The sequence below is a fragment of the Etheostoma spectabile genome, chromosome 13 (genome assembly GCF_008692095.1).
Source record: "Etheostoma spectabile isolate EspeVRDwgs_2016 chromosome 13, UIUC_Espe_1.0, whole genome shotgun sequence".
Taxonomy (NCBI): Eukaryota; Metazoa; Chordata; class Actinopteri; order Perciformes; family Percidae; genus Etheostoma; species Etheostoma spectabile.
The window spans coordinates 2,708,081-2,716,426 of record NC_045745.1 but is presented as its reverse complement, the minus strand read 5'-3'; the positions used below and the strand labels follow the sequence as shown (position 1 = coordinate 2,716,426).

Sequence of the window (8,346 nt, the reverse complement as noted above, 5' to 3'; positions counted from 1 at the left end):
TTTTTAAAACCCCAAATAAGTTACGGGTCAAGTTGACCCGAGGGATACAAGACGGTCGAAAGTGAAGACAACATAAGGGTTAAAGGTGAAAACAGGACCATCTCAGTCCTAGGATAAGAAGAGCTAACCCGCTAATGTGTGTTGCTGCAGCCTCGTGACAAACGCACCGAGTAATGAGCCGACTGATAAACATTCAATCAGTTGTTCAACCGAACCTCTATCACATCACCATGACGTACTGGGGCGCTCTCAGCATCCTCTGATAACATCCTGTCTTTCCTTCTTTTAGAAGACACTGCATATCCTAATTAGCAATCCCAGAGAGAGCAAAAAACAAACAAAAGAGCTCTCGGAGGCGGGAAGTGACAAGCAAAGTTCACTGTCCCCAGAGGAAATGGGTATTTTACTGTTTGGTCTTTGATATCCCCTCCAGCCTCAGTGCAACAGTATTGCCCCTTTTATTGTCCACAGTGGATCTACAGTAGCTGAACTGAAGAAGAAAAGAAATCCACACAGGATCGAACTATTAAATCAGTGTGTTGGGGATATTTGCTGAGTATAGGACTCAAGATACAGTGAGAAAACAGAGGAGAAACAATCCCTTGGGTATTCATGACAAGCAATCAAAGGGCTACTTGGACAGATTATTCAGAGGGACATCTGTCTCTGATGAAGCCAAATCTCTGAACTGTGAGAAATTTGTTTACAGGAAAAATACCAATTTTCTCAGTGTCAGCTCTGTGTTGGCAGAGAGCCAGGAGTGATGACTTAGACCAAAGATGGAATTGTCAGACTGTCTATGTCACAGAGGAGTCTTATAGCATCATGCTTTTAGATTGCAGCTTGGATATAGGTGTATGTGCAAGGAGTAAGTTCTTTTTTTAATGTTTTTTCTGTATAGTGCCATCTTGCCAAGTCTCATAAAAGCCTTAAGACTGGAATAAAAGTGCTGTTTATCTTCATGTTCATGTAACTGTGGCATCGGAAGTGACACTTTGAAGCTAAACGCCTTTATTCTAGGAGCAGATGCATCAAGTGCTCAAAAAGAAAACCTGACATGACACCGAGAGGAGTACCAACTTCACCTTAAGACCAGGTATAAAGTTCACTTTACTCCATTGTATACACTAGGAACTGCCAAGCTTTGTTATGACCAGGACTTTTTAATTGCCAGATAAAAAGTTATAAATGGGCTTTGAATAAAAGTGTTAGCTAAATAACATGTCATGTCGTATAAAAAAAGGAAGGTAGAGTAATAGTGGTGTTAAGTGACTAAATACATTTATTTATGAACAGTACTTACAATATGTCAAATTCAGGGTACTATAACCAAATACAGAATCACGCTGCGGTAAAAAACCCCACAATCAAACAGAAAACGCAATTAATAACAATCAATAACATTACACTATAACAATGGCTTTCAATTTTGGGCTATTTTTCAGTTTGTTTACAGTGTCAATGATACGTTTACTTGAGAAAGTGATATGACGCATATTATAGCTACAAGTACAATATATTTCATGATACCACGTTTAACTTTCCAGTCTTTTTCTTCTTCAGTAAAGACTCACAACACACTGTTGATGCTCTCTGGCTCTTCTGTTAACTGATGTTATCACTGTGTCCAGTGGATTTTGTGGTTGTCATGAATAATTTTGGCGATAAACATGAAGTGACTGTGTTGACTGTACAGTGTCTGAAGGCAAGAGCCAGAACACAGTTTGTCCTTTAGGGACTGAGTTCAGGAGCGGGGGCGTGGCTTATACTGAATGCTGTGATGAAAGTCCCTGGCATACTGTTTAAATGTGTATTATGATAATAGCAATTGTGCCACATAATTATATGGTTGCAAGTAGTTGGTGTGGCCTGCAGAGCCGTTTGGGTCAGATGGCTACAACATGTGAAAACAGTAATAGAATGCACCTATCTTTATGCTGTAATTATTACTGCTACTGGAGAGAACATAATTATCCTACTACACCTCCTTGTCACTAACATACAACCAGACGTTACGACACTAACGGCAATATACACAATCATAACATTGATCTCACTACAGCCTCAACACTGATGATTTGAATGCATGGAAATCTTCGCAATACAGCTGCAAAGATGACACGATTAATCAATTAGTTGTCAACTATTCTAATAATCAATTCATCTTTCTGAGTCATTTTCAAATTCTCTAACTCCAGTGTTAGGACAGGTCTTCCAGTGAATGAATAGGGTCAGTACTGACAGGTGACACATGAGTGGGCGTGTTTGTGTGATTTAACCCAGCCTGGCCGGCAGGTGGGTGGTGCAATTCATTCAGGAGATTGTTTCAGGAAGGGGCAGCACGTGGCAGGCTGCCCGACGGCTGCAAACCACACGCCACCACACGCAGAACAATATTGAAGACAAAGATGCTGAAAGAATATTCGCGGAGCTCTTCGGTAGGAGAAGTATGCACTCTTCCAGGCCAGCTTAGTCTCATGCTGATGTCAAACGCAACATGCAGGGAGAGGAGACAATACAATTAATGTTACGAGCTAGGTTAGCCTGTCGCTGCTGTGTTTCTGTGTTTAACGAGCCTAGGTTAGCTTAGTCGTGTAACACCAGCTTCTTAAATGTGACTATGTTCTAGTTCCTTCTCTGCTCTGTGACAGTACAGTGAATATATTTGCGAGGTGGACAAAACACAACATTTGAGGTTGTCATCTTGGCTTTGGGAAATGGTTGTTTTCAAATTAAAGAATGCATTACTTTGCGTAGGTATAAACTGGTGTTCAGTCCGTTTTGAGGTGGTGTGATCATCCTGTGCAGCACTGCCTTTAAAGCTGCCACGAGAACGTTACACTGTGAGGGTAAAAAATGAAACACAACCACCTAACTGCCCGTTTGAATAACAGCTGACTGTTTCCTCCAGCACATTTTTTCTCAATTTGCTGACATTTTTTAGACCACACAACTAATTGATTACTCATGAAAATAATCAGCGGATGAATAATAAAATGAAATTGAGTTGCAGCCCTAAAGTAATACACATCCCACTGCCATCGCCGTCACTCTTTGATGTCATTTCCGTGTAGCACCTAGGTAGATTTCTAATTCCTCTAAAATCTCCACAAAGTTGGCATGAATCCTAGCCTACAAAAAGTCTAAATTGTGAATTCGTTACCTTTGTTATGCTGAGGGAGGTACAATGCTTAGAAGACTTGGGCTATTCTCTTTACTTTGGGCAGTTCTACTGAACACACCTGAATCCTCCTGAATCCAGACAGACTGCGTAGGTGATATTTCAATGTTTGGCCTGGTATAAAGACTGACAGTGTATACCATTTAAACCATGAAATGTGGGACAACAATCAACATTTTCAGGCTTGAGGCTAAATGTGATAGCCTGACGTAGTGACACCGCTCCATTGGGCTTAGATTTTGGGGCGTGTTTCAACCGAAAATGCCTTTGCACTCAAATGGATAGACCAACAACCAATCAGAGCAACGGAGTATGTGATGTTTCTTGAGTGACGCATAGTAGTCAACAGAACTCAACAGAAAGTTTGGAAAACTCTAATGACATTACATTCATGTTACAGGCTTTTCATCATCCATACATCCCTCGAATGTATCATTAGATAATATCATGGATGTATTAAGAGAACACATGGTGAATTACAACCATTAGCTATATCTATTATTACAGCTACAGGACCTCAGGAGAACCGTCATATGAGTCCCGCCTGTCTGATCGCGTCATTACGTTACTGTTGATCATCTGTCCATCATCGTCTAAAGCCCGCCCTGACAATTTCATTGGTCCTAACAGCTCTAGATCGAGCATAGTTGCTCCACAATGGATCAAGTCCAGACTTTCCGACCTCAAATGGTCTGTGCGGGGCTAAGTTTGGTAGGCATCCAGGCCATAAATGTGAATTTTTAGCCATAAAATGTTTGAATTTTATATCTAACATAACTATGGCGCTTAGCCACGGCAAGTACCAGCTCGACTCGACTTGACCGTGGTGCCGCGTCCTCCTCTTTCCATTGGATATTTAGTACCACCTCATTTGTGAGGCAAGCGTGGCTGGTCGTTACAGCGATGCCGCAGGAAACAGACCTAACACGACACAGAATGTCGAAGGTGTGTTGTTTTTGTCTATCCATGAATTTAGCTTCAAAAGAAGCTGGAGTGAGCAAAAAAAACACAGCTGGCTAAACTATTTAAAAATGGCGGGTTTGTTCAGGACCCCCCTGTCTGTTGCTGGCAATGATGACGCAGTGATTAGTGACGATTCTCTCCGACCCATCAGTACACTGCAGGTTTTCACGTCACCTTTTGGTTTTGCCTCAGCTCGCTTGGGACCTCAATGGAGGTGATACCAAATAAAGTACCTGTTAGCAGGTACCAGGGACTTTTTATCTTAATGGAAAACCCAAAATGGCGAGTAGAGTCAAGGAGAGGCGAGGCGAGCAGGTACCATATAATGGGAAAATGTCATTACACTATTCAAATCCAAATAATCTAACACTGTTATTCTGCCACATGTTGTTCATAAATGTTTCAGTTTAAACTGAATTAAATTGACACTCATTATGTCTACGTAGATGAAGCAAAATTAATTTCATATAGAAAAACCCTCTGATGTGCTCTGAGCATGCTGAGGGTGAATGCATATCATATTTTACATTATGTATGTGCGTGAATACAGCACAAAAGGAAGTGGACAAAGGTGTTGGCATGGTAGCTCTTCCTCTCATCTCTGCTGCACTCAGAGTTGATTGGGTTAGATGGCAAAGCGGCGAGGACTCTGTGCTAAGCCTCAACACTCCTAATCCTATCAGTGTTCAAAGGCAAAGCTAAAGGTAAGGCTCCCCGAAGAGACAAGCACATCTGCCGGGGTGGAGGGATGGGAGCAGCAGACGGACTGGGACTCAGACACACTGAACTGTGCACTGCCATCCACCTGCTAACACATGTAACTGATGAAACCTTGCTGCCAGCTATAAATAAAAGCGATTGACAGTAAACATGTCACTGATGGAAATCAAACCCACGGTGAGAAATATTAGCTGCTACTGCCACAGTGACGACCAACAGCCTAGCTGTTGTCAAGTGTTATCAATCATCCAGCAACAAAGTCAGGAAATGTGCTTTTAATGAGCTCACAGGAGTTGAAATGAACTGAGTTTTGTGTATTTCAGCACTACACCCTCAAAGAAACACAGACCGTTGTCACTACCGTTTAATATTCCAAATGGTACCAAGACTAGGAGTCTGCAGCCAAGCTAACAGCTCTGTGCTGTAACACAGCACTGCTTTGAGCTAGCATAACAAATTTAGAACCCGTCGGTTACATCGGCAATATTTCGGACTGCACTCCATCCACTTCCTCCTCCATACGTTGATCTTTGTTTACAGTCAGAGTGGATACTTTGTATCTTTATTCAATACTTTGTTTTAGGCCTAGATTTATTTCTATGAACAGACATGCATACTAATGCAGATAATAAAAAAAGCTAATAAAAAGATAAATGGCAGTCAAACAATAGCCAATGGGTTCAGCAAATGCATTTCAGCCAAAGGACTGTTTACCTGCATACAACCAAAGCCCTCTCAAACATGATTGGTTAATACCACTCAGACTGAAAACAGAAACCAGAACTCTTCCGATGCCAAAAACGTTTCTTTATATCTACAAATTCTGCATTCAAAAGCAGATATATGTTTATCAGCATGCCCGCATTGACAACACTAACACGCTAATGTTTAGCCGATAGCCTAATGTTCACCATGTTAACAATCTTAGTGTGTTAGCATGCTAACACTTGTTAATTAGCACAGATCACATAATACAGCTCAGGCTGATGTAGATACCAGCAGTTTTGAAAGTATTGGTCATAAACACAAACTGATCTAAATGTTGACCTGATGATGGCAATAAATGAAAAGTTAGAGGATCAACAACGTGATTACAATTCATCCTGAGAGGAACATGAACGTCTGTAACACATTTGATGGCAATTCATTGGACATTCTGACCATTCTGGATTTAAAGTGGTGCGCAGACTGACAGACCGACATTGCAATCCATAAAGCCATGTTGGACTATTTAACTATGTAACCCCCATCCATCAGAGATACTATCGACTGGAGTATAAATTAAGTTTGATTCCTGACTCTAAACACTGTCCTTTTGGGATCCAAACATCAGCAACATTATGACCATTAGGTAGGTGTTTTTGTATGACATTTGTAGAGTTACAACGTGCTTCAAATCAAAGAACAGAAACAAGGTTGCACACAAAAGAGGCCATCCTAAGACAAAACCACCATTGGGGAAAAAACGTTACATTGAAGTGTCTGTTGAAGGAGGCCTTTCGAAGTAAGGTGGATGCTGCTAATGATTTCCCCTGCAAGGAGCCTTTCTGCAAAGGTAAGTATCCATGGCTACACTTTGGCTCAAAGGGTTAAAAGGTCAGAGATAAAAACCTGTGCTTGAAGAATCATAAGAGCAGCAGGTAACCCGTGAGGTTACGCGAGTATGGGTGTGATGTGATCTGTTCTGGCAGCATGAGCAGATGTCCTAGCTGCTGTGTCCTGAACACAAAGAGGATGGCTGAGGCAAGAATAGAGAGCTGTAAGAGGCTAAATGGGAGCTGCTGGAGAAGGTTCTTTTATGAATGAAACAAGACTGCACAAGTGTCTCTACCTTAAAGGTCCAGTGTGTCATTTTTATAGTTGTTCATTATCAAAATCTGTGTTGCCCTTCACAAACTTGTCCTGTTTTATGAATATTGACCACCACCATCAATTTCATGTATTCCTAATGGCTTGAAATTTTACATTTGCGCTTGCAAGAACTGGGGTAGATTCTCCATATGCTCCATCCTGAAATACGTTAGCTGTTGAGGGACATACAGGACGTACTGCTCCGCCTTTTCCGTTTTAGCTGTCACATGATAAACTTACAGATGCTGCTAACGCTGCTAATGGGTATTGTGGCTTCCCGGCCTGGCAAGTTTGAAGAAGGAAACATGGAGGACCACACGTTATCTTAATTCATCCTGCGGTGGAGTGGGGCAAAAAAAAAACTACCTTTGGTAGACCACCAGCCCTCGGGGGCGGGGAAGAGATGAATCTTCGTAAATAAGAGGCTGCTGCGGCCCGCCGTGCAAGTTAGATTGACCAGCGGGCACTACCAGCCCACCGGGAAAATTCCACGTATTCAAAATCCCAGTTTCAGGAACAGTCGTCATCTTCTTCACCCAGAAAAAAAGGATGTTGAAAAGAGCAAAAGACCAGCTTTTTGAGGCATGAAGGCTACCGTAGCTGTAATACGTACTTTGAAATGTGTGGTGCAAGAGAGTTATACGATCTCAGTGCTAGATGGGTGAAATTCCTAACATCATTCAATAGGCCAGCTTCATAGTATAATATAGAATTTATTATATATTTCTGGCAGCTCAGTCATTTATAGTGCTTAATTATGCTATTATGACTGTAATTTCTTTTCAATTAAAAATATATATATATCTGAAACAGTAAATAACCTCAAGATCATAAAAACTCTACTTTGGTGACACCCCCACACCGGCACTCAACCCTGCAGCTATCTGCCAGAGACGCCAGATGCTCTCTGAACGCAGCCTAAGTACGAGCAGTAAATAAGAACAGCCTGCAACATAAGGGGTGCAATAAAGAAAGTTTTGTAAATGTGAGGATGAGTGCCGCATACAACATAAAGTCACTGGTTTCCAGAAAGTTGAAAATGTGCATACATAAGCTATCATGACAGCAAGGTACTTTCTACTCCTACCTGTATGCTTCCTTGATAGAAAAACCTGCTTACATGGAATTCTTTGTCAAAAAACTGGCCCTCTATTGTCAGTATTTTTGTAGAAGGAGCAAATGTGTCTCTGGAAAAAGTAAAAAGAACATTAGTACCTCTTTCTCCCTGCGTTCCTGTCTGCCTCCTGTTAACTGTCCAATAAAGGCATAAAAAAGCAAGAAAATAAGAAGACTTCCTACTTACTCCTCAGTATAAAGTTATCATTTAGGTTGTCTTTATTTCACTTAAAGAAGCTATTAATATATACTGTAGGTGACAAACTCCAACATTCTGTAATTCCTCGCTCAAGAGAAAGTGATTTCTGCTCTGGTTCAATAACATCCATTTAATTAGAAGCTCCCCCACACCATTTGTGAAAAAAAGATAATGAAGGAAAGTAAAATGTCAACTTAAGTTAAATGTCAGGCAGGTATTTTCATGGCTCGAAATGTTTTGCTACATGAAGCTAATGAGCAAAGTGACACACACACACACACACACACACACACACACACACACACACACACACACA

General features: G+C 41.2%; 1 protein-coding gene and 2 long non-coding RNA genes across 3 annotated transcripts in view; all 3 read right to left on the bottom strand.

Annotated features, from left to right (window-relative positions):
• Nucleotides 1-8,346, bottom strand: part of esama (endothelial cell adhesion molecule a) — a 75,224-nt gene that overhangs the window by 30,634 nt on the left and 36,244 nt on the right. The gene's annotated exons all lie outside the window — the stretch shown is intronic.
• LOC116701005 (uncharacterized) overlaps nucleotides 1-8,346 on the bottom strand; it is a 21,679-nt gene that overhangs the window by 2,660 nt on the left and 10,673 nt on the right. The window contains exon 2 of the long non-coding RNA XR_004334787.1: nucleotides 5,643-5,649. This is a non-coding gene — a long non-coding RNA (uncharacterized LOC116701005). The remainder of the gene's footprint in view (nucleotides 1-5,642; nucleotides 5,650-8,346) is intronic.
• On the bottom strand, nucleotides 6,935-7,339 carry LOC116701007 (uncharacterized). The gene is made up of 2 exons (XR_004334789.1): nucleotides 7,208-7,339; nucleotides 6,935-7,039 (listed from the first exon to the last, which is right to left on the bottom strand). It is a non-coding gene; the product is annotated as an uncharacterized LOC116701007 (long non-coding RNA).